The 20,080-nt window shown below is 46.2% G+C and overlaps 1 long non-coding RNA gene across 2 annotated transcripts in view; it reads left to right on the forward strand.

The window, feature by feature from the left end:
- Positions 1-20,080, forward strand: part of LOC144806021 (uncharacterized) — an 84,159-nt gene that overhangs the window by 23,157 nt on the left and 40,922 nt on the right. For both annotated transcript variants that reach the window (XR_013605651.1, XR_013605652.1), the window contains exon 2: positions 3,038-3,107. This is a non-coding gene — a long non-coding RNA (uncharacterized LOC144806021). The remainder of the gene's footprint in view (positions 1-3,037; positions 3,108-20,080) is intronic.

Raw genomic sequence — 20,080 nt, forward strand, 5'->3', positions numbered from 1 at the left:
CTTATCCGCCTGTAATCGAAATTGTCTATCAGTTTGTTCAATATTCTTCTCTACTTTTGCTTTCTCATATGCCACAGCCTTTTGCCTAATTGTCTGACAGGATTTGATTTTTTCCTAATTTCTCCTCTCGCATTCGCCGTCGTTTGCTTCCTTTAACCATAGGGTCAAAGAGTCGAACATTGCCTGACGGCTCCTTTTGGCGAACAATTTATTTTGCAAATAATTAATTTTTCTTTCATCAAAAGACCCCGTTAAGGGCCATTGCAATTCCTGATTATCTTTGGTGTACTTCTTCCAGATCGTATTAAACAAAATGGAAGAGATACCATGTTTAACATACATATCAAAACTCGGGCTGCCCTCCGGAGGAGCAGGCTGCCTTTCATCCAAACGCCCACTCTTCCGACAACAGCAACATCCAAAACACAATTTACTAAAACACAACATTTTTATTCATTCAACAACTCGTACTTTCCAAACACACCATTCACCAGGACATGTCCATCTTCTATATACTCATTTGTTCTCAAATCATACAATCGCATTCACCACTCACACATGGGCTTCATAAATTTCGATCGATAACCAAAGTACAGCCGGCGTTCTTAATACAGTACAAATAGGCGTCAATTCCAAATTCATGTCTTCCAAATCGAACAGAGCCCGTCGACTGTTCGGGGAATCGATCAAAACTGATTCCAGACCACACAGATTTACAAAAGAGACAGTCCAGAGACTGCCCAGAGATCATCAGGCGAACCACGGACCTTCTTACGGACGATCCCATAGTCCTGTGCTGGTTGGGCTAGGATGACTGGGCGCGTAGCTCCAGGACCCAAGCTTACCCAGTTGCTGTTACGGGCTTTTCCGAAGAAGATCCCGCCGATCGAGCACCCCTTGTGCAACACCAGGGCATCTGACGTTGTCTCAATTAATCACCAAACAAGTCTGTGGGGCATCCACCCGTGCAGCCACTCCGCTGCCACGTTGGACCCCCAGATTCCCTGTGGTTCACCAACCACCAAATTCCAAAATACAGTTAACTGTTTCCAAAGGCACCGCTCAACAGTGCAATTCCAAAAGACGCCAAAATAAGTCCCTCACCTGGTGCACTCAGGTCTGATTGCATGTTCTCCACTGCCGACTCCTGTAGACCAACACGGTCAGCTGTTCCGGGTTAAGCCCGAAGGACTCCGGCGAAGGGTTATTTAGCAGCTGGGAAGGTCACTTGGCGCGAGAGTGGAAATTTTCCGACCAAAAACTGGTTTCTCAATAGGGATCCTTTTTCAGTCCACCCACTCGACCAGAACCCCTCCCTGTCCCTTCACTCCTGCTTACAGGAGGGGATGGCCCTATCGCGGAGTCCCGGCGTAGTCGCCAACTGAAGTACCCAAAAATGATATACCATAGGACTATACTTACCAATAGCCCATATACGAATTACCAATAATCAGTCAGTCGGCAATGGAGAAGGTTCAATCGTTTATTATGCAAAGTACTCTATTTAGAGGAGCCTCTCTCTCGTCCTCACGTAGTGATAAGCCTCAGCAAGGCCTACCAGTGCAAGGGGTTCGCCCTTCTCTGCACAAAGTCCTCAGACCATAAGAAGAAGTTGGCACAGAAACTGGAAATAGAAAAACAATATTTATTACACCTCATGAGACGGTACTATGGTCCAAACAACACCCTCCAGTATTGTATGAAGTAGCACCCCTAACAAAGAAAGCATGGTCCTTTTATACCCACACAGGGGCTCAAAAGGAGGTGGTACAAAACACAAGAGCAAGTTTTATGTACATATAAGGGAATATTGGAAGGCACAATCGATGAGTTGGCGGAGTTAACAGTTTTCAGAAACTAGTAAACACATTCCTATCTGGAACTAATTACTAACAGCTGCAGACCCTACTGGACATGCCTGGGCATGCGTGAAAGTGGGGGATGCTAAATATAGCCTGTTGCTAGGCAGATTTCAGGCGCAGTTTACAAGAAGGTAGGACAAAGCACATGGTGAGCACATGGCAACATGTGGCAGACAAAATGGCTGCCACAAATACAAAATGGAGTCCGCACGATGTTACAATAGTTGCTGAAAACAGCATATCTTATGCTAATGCTTAAACCAGCCGCTACCAAATTACAACATCACCCTCAAAGGTGCTGTAGAGGAGACTGCTGGATCACATTCAAAACAGTGCATATATACTTTCAGCATAACACATGAAACCCCTTACATGGAAAAGTACCACTTCTCGTGAAGCCAAAAAGGAAAGTCCATATAAGGCACAGTTGATTAGTTCGAAACTCAGCTAAGCTATTATGGGGGCAGGTCAGAGAAGGTGACTCCCTTTCGTTCTGGTGCACGGGAGTACAGGCACGGCGCCTACAGGAATGTGCCTATCTGACTTAAAAGGCAGATGCGACCTTGACTTCCCAGGACCAGAAGTAATGGTTCATTCTTAGCCTAGGCTGACTGCTCAGTTTCTATCCTAAAGGGTGTCACGTGCTTTCGGAACTAAACTAAGTGAGGACGTGGAAACGAAACCAAGGTGGCGCCTATTCGGCCAAGGCCCGATTTTCCCCATGTCTCTAGTACGAGCGTATTTACAAGGGGTTTCGTTGCAAAGTAATATTTCGTATATTGGATATATTACACCAATATCATATATAAGTCGGATTTTATCCCTTCAGAACTGCAAATGTAATAGAAGCAGATAAAAGTAATTAGCAAAATAAGCACATTGAACAGAATAAATAGTTCCACCATCTTTCTAAAACAATGTACATATGCAAGCATATAAAAACTGTACAGAGCGTTTTCCTACTATGCTTTCCCGTGTGTGAGTGTCTGTGTGTGTCTGTTGGTCTCTTTGTTTCTGTCTCCCATTCCCTGTAGGGAAAGTATGTAGCTCCTCGTGTAGAAGAGTCGGTCAAGAAGGAGCACACTGCATTGAATAATTTCTTGGTATGCACTTTTTTTAGTATTACAGGAAATCACAATGATTGATTGTCTCCGTTATATTCTTCTTTCCCACAGGGTCTTTCTCTTCAGTCCCTTTGGTGAGCCTCGGCCGCCGTCGTCCTTCAGACAGAAGGAAAAGACTCAAGTAAGTGTTTTTGCTTTATGGTTTAGTCTAGGGAGGATGTGAGGGATACATAATAGCTATGCATAAATGTGAAGGGAGGGTATAGAGGTTGGAGCAACCAAAAGAAAGAGTAGCCGATGATTTCTGCTCTTGTCTTTGTTTCCGTCTCACTTATTTCCTTTTTCCTGAGTTCCTTTCACCCCTCAGCCTCCCCTCCCATCCCTCTCTGACTCAGCCCCTTTCCAAAAGTCCCGTACACGCCCACGCACCTGTAAGAGCCACGTCACTCCGGGGCCGTGGCGTGGTGATTCCGCGTCCTTCAGTGAGGTCTGGTCTTCTGCTTCGGCTTTCCCTCCTCCGCCAGGTTAGGGTGTTCTGCTCGTCAACAAGCTGTGAGCTCCCCTGGGCTCCGGTTCTCTCTCTCGTAAAGCTGTTAGTCCTTCTCTGTCTTTCCGGCCTTCCCCCGCTGGTTTCTCCGCCTCGCATTCCCATGCCACGTGTAGCTGGACCAACTACTGACCAACCTGACGTGCTCTCCGTCCCCGCCTTCTTCAAGTGTGTATCCTCTGATATCCGTCCTCATGTGGTATATAAATAAATAATACCGGATCTATTTTTGACTGGACATAGTAATAACAGATAGCTCAATAAAATAAGAGTCAAGATTCGAGGTAGTAGGAGTTTGCAGGTTTAATACAGCATAAAGGACAGGAACAGGACAACCTGCACAGGAATGGGATGGCAGCGCTGCCGGGGGCAGGATCAAGGGAATCGGCGCAAGGGAAGGGAATAACATTTAATAACAGTGCACAAGCATATATACTAAAACAGTTGCATTACAATACATATGATAGGCGGAGCAGTGGGTGTGGTCAATAGCAGTCGCGAAAGATAAGGGTGAAAGTAGGTGTAACAGGAGGCGTATACATGGACATGTGATGTAAACGTAACAGAATATGTCATAAATGGGGCGGAAACATGGAGGGGGCTACCCAAGGAGCCGGGACCTCTAACCTAATGGTGCGCGCAAACTAACAATGACGTGTTACTAGGAGAAGCTGGGGGCTATGACTTCTGCACTAGGAGCAGAGACTGAAGTCTGGAGAGTCAGGGCGACATGTACCTAAACACTATCTAGTATCTAATGTTTAGAGAACATGTTGATATAAACTAGAAGTCAGGAGGGGAAAGGCTAACAGGCTCTAAGACTGGAGCATGCATTATTCTACATGTAGTGTGTGTTGAAGAATATTAAATGACCATTAAATGCAGTATTTCTCTTACATGGAGACGTAAAGGCTAGACAATGACGGAAACTATTGATGCGATTCAGTAGCTTAGGAATGCAGAGAAGGAGGGCTGGACTGATAACTAGAATCATAACATACTCTTGGCAGACTCGTGGGCAGAGCCAGGCCGAGCCGGGCACTGCGAGGCAGGAAGTAAGTGAAGGGTCGAGGATACAGGTGGGGGCTGTATCGCTCCTCAGCGAGGGTTCAGGAGACAGGAGCTGAATCTGGTGTCCGGGCCCTTTTGAGGCCTAGAAACGGGGACGTTTCAATGAAATAACGTGCACACTGAGAAACGTGGCAACGTGACTTTACATAGGCCTAATACTCGTAGCTTTCACGAGAACTGGAAACTGGCATACTAGAGATGGACACAACTGTAATTGCGTCTTTAATCAAACATGGGGAATACATATGCATATTAATCATGCACACATAACATAAGATGGGGGACACGTAGGGACACAGAACATGGCAAAATTTACTTTTCCACATTCCCTCCTTGTCACTACGTTTCCATCAGGAAACATCAATATTCATGATACCATCTATCATTTCATACAGTATCATTTGCTCGTCTCGAATTTTCTTGGAACTGGATTTAGAACGGGACTTGGGACTAGGAATACAAGAGGTAGCACAAATGCCGCAAATCGCAGGGCCACATTGTATACAGAGGCAGCAACTGAATATGATAGCTACTGCAATACCTAGAAATGACAATACTTTCCATCCCCAGGCAGAAATTATATTCCAGAACCAACCGGACCATGTCCAGGTGCCTAGATTTTGGTGTAACAGATGGGCAATTTTATGGAGTCTGGTTATAGCTGAATAAACAGACGGCGCGTTATTAGGAATGAAAATGCAGCAACTAGATCCGATGACTCTACATGCCCCGCCCCTATCGGCCAGTATGACGTCAATGACGAGACGATTCTGGAGCACGACAATTCTCATAAAAGATTGCTCTTCAGTTAAGTTACCTAGAGCAGAGGTAGTCTCAATCACTACTGCTTTAAGGGTTCTGGTTAATCTACGTATCAGTTTACTATTCACGACAGTACCTAAGTAGGGAAAGACACCTTTATTGATATCTATGTATTGCTCTAGAGCAGTTTCAGTATAATCGACAATCGGGAGGTCTCTCTTGTGTCTAGTATGTACTAGGTGGGAGTTCCTATGATAATCAGGTGGGGCTAGAAAAACTGGTGGCAGTAGGAATGCAATGTAACAGGTACCATCCCAATCAAGGGGCAGACGAACATATACGGTCTGACCACAAACAAAATAAGAATGACGTGAAGCTTTGAAAATAGATTTCCCACTGTCACTATACTTGATAATAGTAGTACAATCACTATGTCCTACATGTACGGAACCATTCTTTCGGACACATAATTCACCTTTTACTGGTAATACTGACATAGCAGGTAAGTCTGGAGTAGAATCAGACTGAACATTCAGGACCATAAAATTCGAAGAATAATTACCCAAATTATAAACTTCATTTTCTAGATCTAACCCTGTTCTGTGGGGAAGACCTTGCTTGTCTGGAAAACATGTACTATTAAGAAAAGACATATCTGTTGAGGATGACGTTAACGTGGACCATGCTCCACACGAACCATTATGTGAAAATGGATAAGGAAACAGTGGCAGAACTCCCTTCGGTGTCTGAAAAGGGGGGAGTCGACCACACACCCAACAATTAGTGGCATTGCTGGTCTGGTGTGAATAATGTAACATGCGGACAAAGGAATTATTACGCATAGCAAGACGATAAGAGAGTTCATGAGGAGGCAGATCACTAAACGTGTGCTCTACTGTAGCATCAGCAGACTTATTTACATGAGAAACTGGAAAACACAAATAACATGCATAACTTGTGCAGGTAATCATAAGGCTGAGATATAGCAGAAAACATAAAATAATAATGCAACTTTTAGAGTTCTCACTAACTCTCTCTCTGTGGGGGTCTATTTTATACATGTCAGAAACCGGTCTAACCGTTTCACCTAGGGGAGGACTTAGACAATCAAACTGGCTGACTTATTTTACTAGACCTTAATTTCTTCTTATACTCCTGCTGCGGAGTTGTCTCTAACAGGGAGGAATTTGTATCAATGTCTTTTGCGGGACAGTCCTTGAGAATAGTACTTTGGCAATCTTTAAAATCCTCGGAAATGTTCTTGGAAACAGTCTTTAGTCCATAAAATTTCTTTACGTGAGACAGATGGACCCAGCCCTTCCTGCCTTCCAGCTTGACGGCAGTACGGGTGGCCAGGAGGACTTGCTTGGGCTCCTTCCAGCGGGGCTCCAGCGGACTTGAACGATCAAAGTTCCTTACAAGAACCAAACTTCCGGGAACGATTTCATGCGGTGCCACCTCGGTATTGTCTGGAAATGCGGCGGCAACCTGTGAACGACAAGAGTGTAGGGCAGACATCAAGGAAGCTAGGTAATCTGTCAGCATATTACTTGAAACATCTGTAATACTTCGAGGTCTAGGTGTACCCCACATATTAGGGGGCGGCCGAATACGACCTCGTACGGGGACAGACCTGATCTAGAATGTGCGACCATGCGCATATAAAACAGGGCGACTGGCAGAGCTACTAGCCAATCCACACCTTTCTCTTTACAGACTTTGGCAATGCGGATTTTCAGGGTCTGGTTATGTCTCTCTACTAGACCAGCTGCTTCAGGATGGCGTACACAATGGAATTTCCACTGGTACCCTAACAAAAGGGAAACGTGTTTCATGAGCTCAGATGAGAATGGCTGGCCGTTATCAGAATACACGACCCTAGGGAGTCCGTAACGGGGGAAAAATTCACGAACCAACTGCTTGGCAGTGGTCGTGGCTGTGTAATCTGGAACTGGATATGCTTCTGTCCATCTGGACAAAGCGCATACAACTACAAGGACATACTTGAAACCTCGACATCGCTCCATCTGAATATAATCCATCTGGAGGACTTCAAAAGGGTGGTCAGGGGGCTGGAATCCACCTTGTTCCACCGGGACACTTTTACCTGGATTAAACTGGCAACATATCATACAGGTACGGACTTTCTGTTTGGCTGCAGCTCGTAAATGCTTGTTGAACCAAATGTTCTGGATACTGTCTAACATGGCTTTTTCTCCTAAATGTGCTGGACTATGTGCGGTATTGATAATGACTTGAACCATAGAGTCGGGGAGAAACCATGTGGCTTTTCCCGTCGTCACCCATCCTTGATCTGTCTGGACCCCTCCTTGTTCGGACCATTTCTTGATTTCATCGGGAGTAGCATGCAACTGGATATCTATGACATCTTGAGTGGGGTCCTTAACTGTCATACATGTAGTCGGATCTGGAGTATGTGCCTGTGTCGGATTAACTGAAATGTCTAGAGTCTGAGCTGTAAGCTTGGCTGTGCGATCTGCTAGATCATTACCTTGGGAAATAGTGTCAGTAACTTTCGTGTGTGCTTTGCACTTCATGATAGCAATAGATGTCGGTAAATGTATGGCATCTAACAGAGCTTGAATAAGGAGACCATGCTGAATCTTGGTTCCATGAGAAGTCATGAAACCTCTCTCCTGCCAGAGCACTCCGAAGTCGTGTACAACTCCAAATGCGTAGCGTGAATCTGTGTATATGTTAACTTTCTGGTTCTTGGCGTGTATGCAGGCTTGTGTCAGAGCAATTAGCTCTGCTGCTTGAGCGGACAGAGTGTCAATACGGTGTGTTTCAATAACTTCAGTGTCAGTAGTCACTGCATACGCGGCTACTAGTTCTCCTGTACTTGTTCTCATACATGAACCATCCACATAAAGTGTCAGGTCGGGATCTGGTAATGGAATATCTGTCAGATCTTGTCTTGGCTTAGTCATAGTGTTAACTACTTCCACACAGTCGTGTGTGGCAGGATTCGAATTAACTGACGGTAACAGTGTAGCAGGATTTAGAACGTTGCAGCGTCTGATTTCTATGTGTGGCTGGAACAGTGTCAGTTCATAACCTGTTAAACGTGCAATTGTCAAGTGCTGAGTCTGTGTTCAGTTTAAAAGAACTTCCACAGAGTGTGGAACTTGTACTGTCAAGGAATGTCCTAATACTATGGAATCACTTTGTCTGATAGCTAGTGCTGTGGCTGCAACTGACTTAAGGCACGCAGGCAGAGCCTGGGCTACAGGATCTAGTGTGCTCGAAAAATAAGCACAAGGCTTGTATTGTCCTGCTTGATCTTGTGTGAGAACAGATAATGCTGTACCTTCGCGTTCAGTGATGAAAAGTGTAAAAGGCTTACTGTAGTTCGGTGTTGCTAGAACAGGAGCTTGGCATAAGGCTTTCTTTAACTCATTGAAACTAAGTGTATGTTCAGATGTCCAAGGGAGGACAGTCGATACGGCTGCCTCCTGTGTTGTTAACTGTATCAGTGGCTTAGCTAGAAATGCATACTGAGGAATCCATTGTCTGCAGTAAGAAGTGAGGCCGATAAAAGCACGTACCTCCTTCTGGGTCTTGGGCTGAGGAAGACTCGCTATTAACTGGATACGGTCTGGTGTCAACTGCCTACCCCACTTGGACAGTAAGTGGCCTAAGTAGATCACTTGCTGGACACAGAATTGAAGCTTCGAAGGGGACACCTTGTGCCCCATCTCGGCAAGGAAACACAAGACTGTGAGTGATGCTCGCTCGCAAGCACGTTCAGAACGGGCTGTGATCAGTAGATCATCGACATATTGGAGCAGGGCAGTGTCAGTTGGCATGTGAATATTGTCTAGTTGTCTCTTAAGTGCTTGACTGTAAATACTAGGACTCTCTGTAAAACCTTGAGGAGCTCGTGTGAACTTATAGCTCCTTCCATTTAAACAAAATCCGAAAAGAAACTGGCTGTCTGGATGAATGGGGACACTGAAAAATGCGTTCTTGAGGTCTATGACTGTGAAAAATGAGGCTTCAGAATCAATGGCTGTCAATAGGGAAGAGATATCTGGGACAACTGGGTACTGGGGAATAATACATTTATTGAGTTCTCGAAGGTCAATCACTAATCGATATACTGGGGGTGCATTTGGATCAGTACGTTTAATGACTGGAATGATCGGAGAATTACATACATTGGAGTCAGTTTCCACAACTACTCCTTGAGCCATGAGCTCGTCAATAATTCTGGATAAGGCTGCTACAGCCTCAGGTGGTAATCTGTACTGTCTGATCCGTGGCAGGACTACACCTGGTTTGAGAGTCACACGATGGGGTGTGATTTGCATGAAGCCAACATCAGTTGGACCTTGCGCCCATAGATGCTGCGGAACATTAGACAATCTCGGATCAAAATCTCGTAATACATAGTGACCCTTGAAGTCACGTAAGAACAACCGTATTCCCTCTGGGGAGCAGCATATAACTGCACCTAATTCTTTCAGTGTCTTAATACCTAACAAATTTTCTGGACATGACTTTGTGAGTAATAGATCAGTAGTGCGGGACAATGGACCTACTTCTAGAGCAACTGGCTTAGATATCTCGTTTACAATAGGCTTTCCTGAAAATCCAAAGGAAACATTTCTAGAGCCTGAGAGCGGAGCCCCTGGAACTTCGGCGTGACTAATGGTAGTCCTACTTGCCCCTGTATCAATCAGAAACTTTCTGTCTTTCCCTAGTACTTGACTATGAACATAGGGACCTTCTTGATCTACCGGAATCTCGATGAGAGGCAAGCCTACCTCCCTCTCTAGGCTGTTTCATGAATACTGTTGATACTCTGGATACTCTGTCTGAGCATACTGGTACATCTGCTGTGTAACATGCTGTGTTGCAGCAATAGGCTGCGGTACTGGACCTGTCTGTTGTGCATTCTGTGGCTGAGAAGTCTGTGAAACTTGTTCTTGTCTAGGCGGACGTGGTCTTTCTTTAGTTTTGCCAGTAGCTATATTGTGTTTCAGAACTGCACATTCGTTTATATAATGACCTGGCTGTTTACAATAATTACATGTCCCTTTAACGGGAGCAGCAGGATGACTGGCTTGATTCGTACCCCTCTTCTGACTGTCTTGAGGAACAGATTGTGCAACTAGTACTTTCATTTTCGTGTCTTTCATACGTTTCCTCTCATGATCTTGCTCTTCTCTGATTCGATTCTGGTGATACTGAAGCATCTGTAACATCTGGGACGGGGTACTAGCTTGCCATGTACTTTCGACTTTCAAAACTCGATTCTTAACTTGTGGACTTGAATTCTCGACTAATTTAGTAACAAAAAGATGAGGGTATGACTCGCTACTCGTCTTCAATCCACTGTTTATAATGAAACATTTCTCAAATCTAGAATAAAAATCACTAGTGTCTTCGTCTTGTTTCTGTTTACAGGCTGAGATTGCATCCCAGTCTTCCTTTTTAGTGGCTAACAATCTTGGCAAAACTTGTATTAATAATTCTGGTAATTCTTTACATTTCTCTCCAAGACCAGTACCTGGTACTCGTATCTTATCTTCAGCTTCTAGAACTGCCCAATCGATCTTTTTCTCTCCCACCTCCCATTCTTTTTCCTTGAGTTTTTCGTATACCCCTGCGGGCAACAGGACCTTTAACATTTTAATAATATCTGGATACGTGTATTCTCCCATACGGAGCATGTCCTTTAATTCTCGGTGGAACCCTGCTGGATCTTTGTCATGACAGGGAATTAATTTCTTCATCTCTAAGAGTTCCATCTTTGTAATCGGGGTGTAAACAAATACTCGTTGCATTTCACCATCTGCTGTCCTAACTGGGTGCACTTCTCGTAACGGATTCTGTCTATCTATGTAAAACGGTTTACTTTCTGGAGGTGAGACATGAACAAAATGCGGGTTCAGGAACGTTCTATATTTGTGACGCTGTTCTAGAATGACACTAATTAAATCGGTACCTAAACCTTTCCATCTATACTGGAGTAACTCATTCAATACATCGTGTAACGGACCTGGATCAGAATGTTGACCCTCATACAGTGTAATGAGGTGCTGAATCATATACATACCCACCAGTCGTTGCTCGGCTGGGGGCAGTTTCAGAAACATTTGTGCCACTATTTCGTCTGGAAAAGTGGTAGAATCAGTAGTCCATCGGACTGCTGATCGGGCTATTTCTTGTTCATGCATAGTACTTAACTCACTGTAACCGATTCGGGATTTCAAAATGTGATCGGTGGCTTGAAATACTTGTTCCAGAGAACCTTGCTCTGGTGTTGGATGATGAAAGACTTTCTTGTGTTCTAGGCGTAAATGTCGGTCTGGGAATCTAGATCTACCTACATACGCTATTCTGGCGGGATTCTCGTCCTCTACCTCTTCTGCAGGAGAGTCATTCTCTTTCTCGCTTACTTGTGCTGTTTTACGTTGTTCGTGTAACCTTATTATTTCTTTACGAATTTTCTTGTACATACTCTCTATACGTGATGGTTCTGTGCTTACCCTCGGCTATATTATCACTCCACCTTGTCAGGATTCTCATTTCGGCCGGATCTTTGGACGGGTAATCTTGTTCCCTTATCAAACAATTAATCAGAAACTTTAATATCATGAGCTGGATCTCAGCTCTCCTTTGAGACATGGCTTCGCCAATACTTTCTGGATCATCCCCTGTACGGATGAAACGATATATTCTGTCTAGATCTTCTTTCATATCCGGTAGGGTGTCCAAATACCCGGTCACCCGTCTTACACGTATGGAATATATAACCGTACTATCATCACCTGTGACTGGATCATAGCGGCATTCAGTAAGGGCTCGTCGGATTTCTGCAACGGACTTATATTTGGGCGTACGCTGTAACGCACGTTCATGTAACTCGACTAACGTTACACGTTGGTGTGGCGGCGGGGTACCAGGAGGACCTCCTCCTGCGGCCCCTAAACTAGAATCGTCGACTGATACTCTTCGTGCTGGCTCGGCGGGAAATTGAAATGTAGGCTGGACCGGGGGTACCGTAACAGGTACTCCGGTGACTGGAGGAGCAGGATTTACATTATTTACAGGAGCTGGCGGAACAGGATTTGCATATTCTGGGATTGTGTCGTCCAAATAGGACGAAATAAAAATATCAGCTGCGGTCGGTTTGTGACGTAGCTTGATCGGAACTAATGGTGGCGGGAAATTACTGGATGCCTCCGGGGTTGCTTTTGACAAGCCCTCGGCAAGAAGAGGATACATACCCTTAATGAGGGCATTCCTCTGTCTGTCTGACTGTCTCGTTCACCTATCTCGATTAATTCCCTTTCTTGGGCTCGTTCTAAGGATTCTCTACTTAATTCTGACTTTCTGATTTCTTTTTCGGTTCTTTTATGAGATTCTTTGCGCCATAACTCGATGGCATCTTTCTGTGACTGTCTGGCTTTCTTTTTCCATAATGCTTCTTCAACTCGCATGATGCACTCGGCATCCCACGTACCTGATACGGGCCATCTATACTTTTCTTCTAATTCCTTGGTGTACTCTACCCATAAATCTAGATACAATATGGCACTTATGCCATGCTTTTGATACATAAAGTGACCTGGACTGTCCCTAGGCGGGACAGGAACTGCTTCTTCTAACAGACCTTTTCTAGTTCTTAACTGACGTTTGGAAAACAAAGGCATGACTGAACTGTAATCTAGACACAATACAATACACAATGAACACGATAATTACACCACTTTCATACCACGACATTAAAACACATGAAGAACATTTAAAATAACAGTTCGAACAGAATACTACCTGGAATACTGAAAACAGAATACATGAATTTTCTCGAGAACAGAACGGACTAGAACAGAAATTAGATGCACTGCTGAAACAGTACGAAACTTACCGGTCTCATAAAGAGACACGTCAGGACCCGCATCCACCGGAGTGGACACTTCGTGTTGGGTCTGTGTACCACCAAAACCCACGGACCAGAGTCAATTAGATTGACCCTGTCTAGATACTACCCCAGCAACGGTACTCACCGGGCAGCAAGAACGGAAGGCCTCGGACTGGACTGGACTGCTTCGACGCCGGACGGACGAACTTCGGACTTCAGTTACGGGTGGGCCTCCGGATACCTCGGACCTTGGACTCTCGGCTTGGGCTCTGGTCGGGACTCGCCGCGTTCCTCCACCGCCTCGTCTGGATGCTGGACCGCAACCTCCGTCTCCTCCGTGGGCCTGAGGGATACTTGAAGCAGAAATATCTGCACGTGCACGGTATGGTTCCGTCACGGCTGCAGAGGATCAGGGGGCATACGTGGCTTCACCGGCGCGTGGGGAAAGGGCAAGTCCCTGTTCGGGCGCCATTATGTGGTATATAAATAAATAATACCGGATCTATTTTTGACTGGACATAGTAATAACAGATAGCTCAATAAAATAAGAGTCAAGATTCGAGGTAGTAGGAGTTTGCAGGTTTAATACAGCATAAAGGACAGGAACAGGACAACCTGCACAGGAATGGGATGGCAGCGCTGCCGGGGGCAGGATCAAGGGAATCGGCGCAAGGGAAGGGAATAACATTTAATAACAGTGCACAAGCATATATACTAAAACAGTTGCATTACAATACATATGATAGGCGGAGCAGTGGGTGTGGTCAATAGCAGTCGCGAAAGATAAGGGTGAAAGTAGGTGTAACAGGAGGCGTATACATGGACATGTGATGTAAACGTAACAGAATATGTCATAAATGGGGCAGAAACATGGAGGGGGCTACCCAAGGAGCCGGGACCTCTAACCTAATGGTGCGCGCAAACTAACAATGACGTGTTACTAGGAGAAGCTGGGGGCTATGACTTCTGCACTAGGAGCAGAGACTGAAGTCTGGAGAGTCAGGGCGGCATGTACCTAAACACTATCTAGTATCTAATGTTTAGAGAACATGTTGATATAAACTAGAAGTCAGGAGGGGAAAGGCTAACAGGCTCTAAGACTGGAGCATGCATTATTCTACATGTAGTGCGTGTTGAAGAATATTAAATGACCATTAAATGCAGTATTTCTCTTACATGGAGACGTAAAGGCTAGACAATGACGGAAACTATTGATGCGATTCAGTAGCTTAGGAATGCAGAGAAGGAGGGCTGGACTGATAACTAGAATCATAACATACTCTTGGCAGACTCGTGGGCAGAGCCAGGCCGAGCCGGGCACTGCGAGGCAGGAAGTAAGTGAAGGGTCGAGGATACAGGTGGGGGCTGTATCGCTCCTCAGCGAGGGTTCAGGAGACAGGAGCTGAATCTGGTGTCCGGGCCCTTTTGAGGCCTATAAACGGGGACGTTTCAATGAAATAACGTGCACACTGAGAAACGTGGCAACGTGACTTTACATAGGCCTAATACTCGTAGCTTTCACGAGAACTGGAAACTGGCATACTAGAGATGGACACAACTGTAATTGCGTCTTTAATCAAACATGGGGAATACATATGCATATTAATCATGCACACATAACATAAGATGGGGGACACGTAGGGACACAGAACATGGCAAAATTTACTTTTCCACACTCAGCTCCATCTTAAAGGGGCCGCCTGCCGATTCCCCTCTCTCCACTTCTTGATAACAGCAAAGTGGACAACTGGTAAAAGGGTACTGTGAATATAGGAGGGGAGAAATATTTGAAGGGATGGCATGGCACCCTTTATCCTCTATCCCATCGTCTACCACAGGGGCTACCTGACACACCCCACCCCCAGACAAACCCCAAAATAGCTTATCCTAAAAACCCACCTCCCAAAAACAAGATACCAAAGGAAAATCTTAGGAGCTTCAGGTGATGTCCCTAGTGTCTGATTACTGGTGTTTGTTTAGGTTTACAGGAGTCCAGAGGTTACATAGCAAACCTTGTCTATGCATGCCGTGTATTTTTCATTCATTATTGTAGTGTTTATGTAATCCACTCATCGCGTGCCAGAAGGTAGATGTACTTGGCTACAGTTGTTTATATAGCGCCAGACTAGATCTGGTCTGTGTCTCCTGCTCCCCAGCTTGTACCCGTAAAAGTGCATCAATGTCTCCTTCCCTTGGAAGCAAATCCACTTGTATTCCAGTTTAAGCATATTTATTCTCATAGAATCACTTTCAAAATCCACTGTTCCTCAAGTAAATTCAAATTCAGTCTGCCCAATTCATTTTGGGGGTTCACCTTCATCAGGGGATGCATGTGAGGAATCTATGTTCAATGTTGTGTGCGGAAAATAGTGACATAAGAATCGAAATTTGCCTAGCATTGTGACTGTAAGTTTCAATTCTATTAAGGACACGGAGGCGAGGATTATGCTTTTCTTTCTCCACTTTAATCCAACATCATAAACACAGCAGCCAGAAAAGCAATACAATGATTTTTTCTTGTAGCATACAGAGAATAAACGTCATTTGCTCTTATAAGAAAAAGTAAAACTCAGTCCATGAGCATCAAATCCCATAAGTCCAAGAGATAGCCTGCCACGTAGTCCTTCCTCACTGTCTCCAACTCCTAGAAAGCTCCGCCATCTTACGCAGACCTCCTCTTTCTTCGCGCGAGTCACGCCTGCATTGATCTTGCTTGGCTCCATCATGTCATGAAACATAACGACAGCCCGTGAGCGTACTTTAAACCATCCTCACAGAGTCAACACCACAACTGTGAAGAACATCAAAATGCAAGCAACAAGCATTTCTTCGCAAAGATAAAAATAGTTTACTTACATAAGTACGGGAGGGTTCGCACCTAGTGTGCAACGGGGGGATAGTCCTCGCCTCTGTGTCCTTAATAGAATTGAACATTACCGTCACAATGCTAGGCAAATTTGGATTCTGTGTCAGGACCGGAGGCTCTGATTATGCTAGTTCAAAGCTTACTTACCACTAACTGAGCAACCTCCACCACTGGCTTGAAGTAAAACCTCTTAAGGTGGAGTCAGAAGACCAATCTGCCGCCCGCATAAGGTCTTCTAACCGAGCTCACCGAGCGGTTCGGGCGGTAATGACAACCGAATACCCCTCAGGAGCGTACAAACAAACGGGTGCTCTCTGATTGGGGCCCCGTCCACCGGGCAGTGAGCCGCCGAAATTGCTGATCTTATCCCGTTGATAGATCTGTAGGCCAGCCCTTCCGTAGCCAACTCAGCCAGGAAATTCAATAAGGGAACGACGCCTGCGACCATGGGATCAAAATCCCGTCGAACACACCAACGCAACCACTTAGTCCATGCCGACCTGTATCGCTTAGACGTGCTGTCCGCTCAGGCCTTTGCCAAGAGGCCCTAAAAGCCTGGGAGCGACCAGCGTCTCCTGGAAGCCTTCATGCCATGAGGCGGAGCGATACCTGGAGTATGTGGTGGTGACGATCCCCGTCTGGGTTCAGAAGAAGATGAGGGAGCGGGGGGAGTAGGATTGAAAAATCCCAAGAAAGTTCCTGAAGAACTGGAAACCAGACTTGAGACTTCCAAAATGGCGTCACCACCACAGTCTCAGCCCTTAACAGGCGGATCCGGGCCGCCGTGCGAGCCACCATCGCAAACGGGGGGGGAAAGCGTAACCCCTCTCCAGATTCCAGTCCTGGAGAAAAGCGTCCGTGGCCTCCGCCAGAGGATCCGGCCTCCAACTGAAGAAGCGGGGGAGCTGATGATCTAGGCAGGATGCAAAGAGGTCCACCGAAAGCGGTTCCCAAAGACCGTTCAACCATTTTAAAGACCCAGAGATCCAACTTCCACAGACTGGAATCTCTCAAATGCCTGGAGTGCCAATCCGCTACTTGATTGGCCTAACCTGGTAGGTACTCCGCTGTCACCGGGATCTGGTGCGCTAGGCACTACTCCAAGAACTCCTTTACTAGATCTGCCAGGGCACGTGAACGAGGACCTCCCAAGCGGTTGACATACTGCACCGTCATCACATTGTCCATTTTTAGTAATACACACGAGGTCGCCTGATGCCTGGTTCAACAGCGGACATCGAAAGAGCCCGCGAGGAGCTCCAAACAATTGATGTGCAACTGCTGTTCCTCTACAGACCATACACCGCCGGTAGAGAACTCTCCACAACGGGCACCCAACCGGACCTGCTGCCGTCCAACTCTATCACCAAATCGGGGCTAGACCCGAAGATTGCCCGGGCGTTCCAGGCCTCCATATGCTGCAACCACCATGCCATCTCGTCCCTGGCGTCCTCCAACAAGGGAACTGACTGATCGTACGACAGTCCCTTCCTGAGGTGATGCGCCTTCAGGCGCTGCAAGGCCCGGTAGTGAAACGGGCCCGGGAAGATCGCCTGGATCGACTAGGAGAGAATACCCACCACTCGCGCCAGCTGGCGGAGTGAAGTCGTCGGTCTGGCGATAGTTTGCAGCAACAAGTGATGTATTTTGGCCATCTTGCGGGCCGGCAGACTCAAGGAAGACTTCACGTAATCCACGACGAATTCCAGGAAAACCAAACTCTGGGTCGGAGAGAGGACGGACTTGTCCCTGTTGATGACTAACCCCAAACCTTCCAGAAGGGAGGTCGCCTGCCTCAACTGGGAGACCAAAGTCCTCGGACACTGCGCCATGAGGAGAATGTCGTCTAAATACACGATCAGTCTCACTCCGCGCCCCCTCAGGTCTTCCACCACCGGATGTAAACACCTTTGTAAAACACCAAGGTGCTGAGGAAAGTCCGAATGGAAGGGTGGTGAATTCGTACACCTGACCCCTCCACGAGAACTGGAGGAAACGGAGATGAGGAGGATGGATCGGGACCACCAGATATGCATCCTTTAGGTCCAACCTGACCATCCAATCCTGAGGCAGGAGGACGTGCCGCAGAAGATGGATCCCCTCCATCTTGAAGTGCCGGTAGACCAGCCATCCATTGAACTCCTTGAGGTTGATCACCGTCCGTTGTCCCCCGTCCGTCTTTTCCACCAGAAAGACGTTGCTGAGGAAACCGTTGGGGTGCAGAGTTGATCGATGGATGGCTGCTTTCCTGAGCAAGGCGGACACCTCCTCGTCGATCAGCTGTGCATCGGGGAGGGAGAAGGAAATAGCATGCGGTTGTGCGACCTGCCGCGGTTGATCGTAGAAATCTATATGGAACCCCCTTACGGTGTGTAAGACCCAAGCATCTGTCATGAGTTCCGACCAAGCATGCTGAAACTCGGCTTAGCATCCCCCAATGCGCACCTGCTCCGCTGGGATGACACTCACCTCCTGACTGACCACCGCCGGACTTATTCTTTAAACCGCCTCGGCCTCTGAAATGTTGCCCCTTGGTGGGGTAAAAGTTGTTGAACTTTGCTGAGGTCTGGTATTGTCCCCTGCTGGAGCCTTGTCCCCTATTACTGGTCTGCTGACCGCCGCGGCCGATCGCGCGGCCCCTCCCGTGACTGGCCCCTTGGGAAAAACAGGTCTGAAAGACTCTCCTTATGTTTGACTGGGCCTTGTCCAGCGAGGTGAACGTGCCCACGAATTTTCCCAATTCTTTTACAAAAGGGTCCCCATACAGGCCCCCTGCGCCACGGCACCTGTGTAGTGTAGTTCCTATATTCCCAATAGGCATCTGCACATTGGAATAATATAGACACCAGTGTAGACCTAGGACTGAAGTCAACTTGGTCTCTGCTGACTATATTAGACTTAATTGTGAATGCCAGCTAGATCAGAGGTCACTAGAAACTTTCTTGAATGTACAAGAAGGTTTTACGCTTCCTATTTAGACAAGAAGGGATTAGTTTCTGACAACCATACAACACGACAACTTTGCAACTCCATGAATGAGGAGGGAATCTCCAGAGTCGTGAAAAACAATAGAGGGATTATTTTACTCAGTCATTCGTGCATGCTTTGTTTCACCAGAAGTGTAGAGAAAGTAAGAGACGGGCATTTTCAATAAAAGGTGTTATTTATTGAACAGTCTCCTTTCTCACACATGAGAAGTGAATTGCTACAATCGCAATACTTGTCATAAAGTAAAGTGCGTACAGTACAAAGAGTATTATAAAATAATACTGTAAAAGCATGATATAGTTTCTAAGTCATAAGATACATTTAAGACGGTTAAAATATATACAATGATAAAATACTAAACGTGCTCAACTGGTGCTTCTAAGTCACGCCTACCCCGGTGTACCTAACCTAAGCCTAGTACTGGGATGAAGTAAGTGAGAAGTACCTTAAGTTGAATCGTTTTGCTAAAAGTTTAAAACCAAGAATTCTTAGTCTAATCAGCTCCGTACCTTGTTTAGAATGCGGGAGGGCTTGTATCTCTCCCTCTCAGAACTCGATCTCCCGGCAACCCGCAAGGGCGGCAGGGGAACACTGGAGCTGGATTTTTTGGCTGGAGAAAAGACAGCGTCTTTCTCATTGCGTCGGACGGGAGGGTCAGCTTCCTTCAGCAATCTCAGACAGCAGGGCGTCGGGCGAGAAGTCCGTCGATCTGCTCCAAACCACCATGTGTCTGACTAGGCAAACATGGGCATATTTATACTAAAAAGGTGCCTGGTTTGACGTCAAGGGTGGACATATTAACGTTACTAGAAGCATGAAGTGCGTAACTCACTCCAAGGGTCGGGTACAAAACAATACTGGAGGCACAGGTAATTTCCCCCGGGACTACAGTAGGCTGATTCGGTTTCAGTGCCTTTTGTAGTTTTCTAGGGGCTTAGTGGCAGAGGAAACGCCATGTTAGGATTGCGTTGACTCTGACTAAATATGGTCATGATTCTAATGTCCATATAAGGGTATAAATGGTTA

This window comes from Lissotriton helveticus, assembly GCF_964261635.1.
Source record: "Lissotriton helveticus chromosome 1_1 unlocalized genomic scaffold, aLisHel1.1 SUPER_1_unloc_4, whole genome shotgun sequence".
Classification (NCBI taxonomy): domain Eukaryota; kingdom Metazoa; phylum Chordata; class Amphibia; order Caudata; family Salamandridae; genus Lissotriton; species Lissotriton helveticus.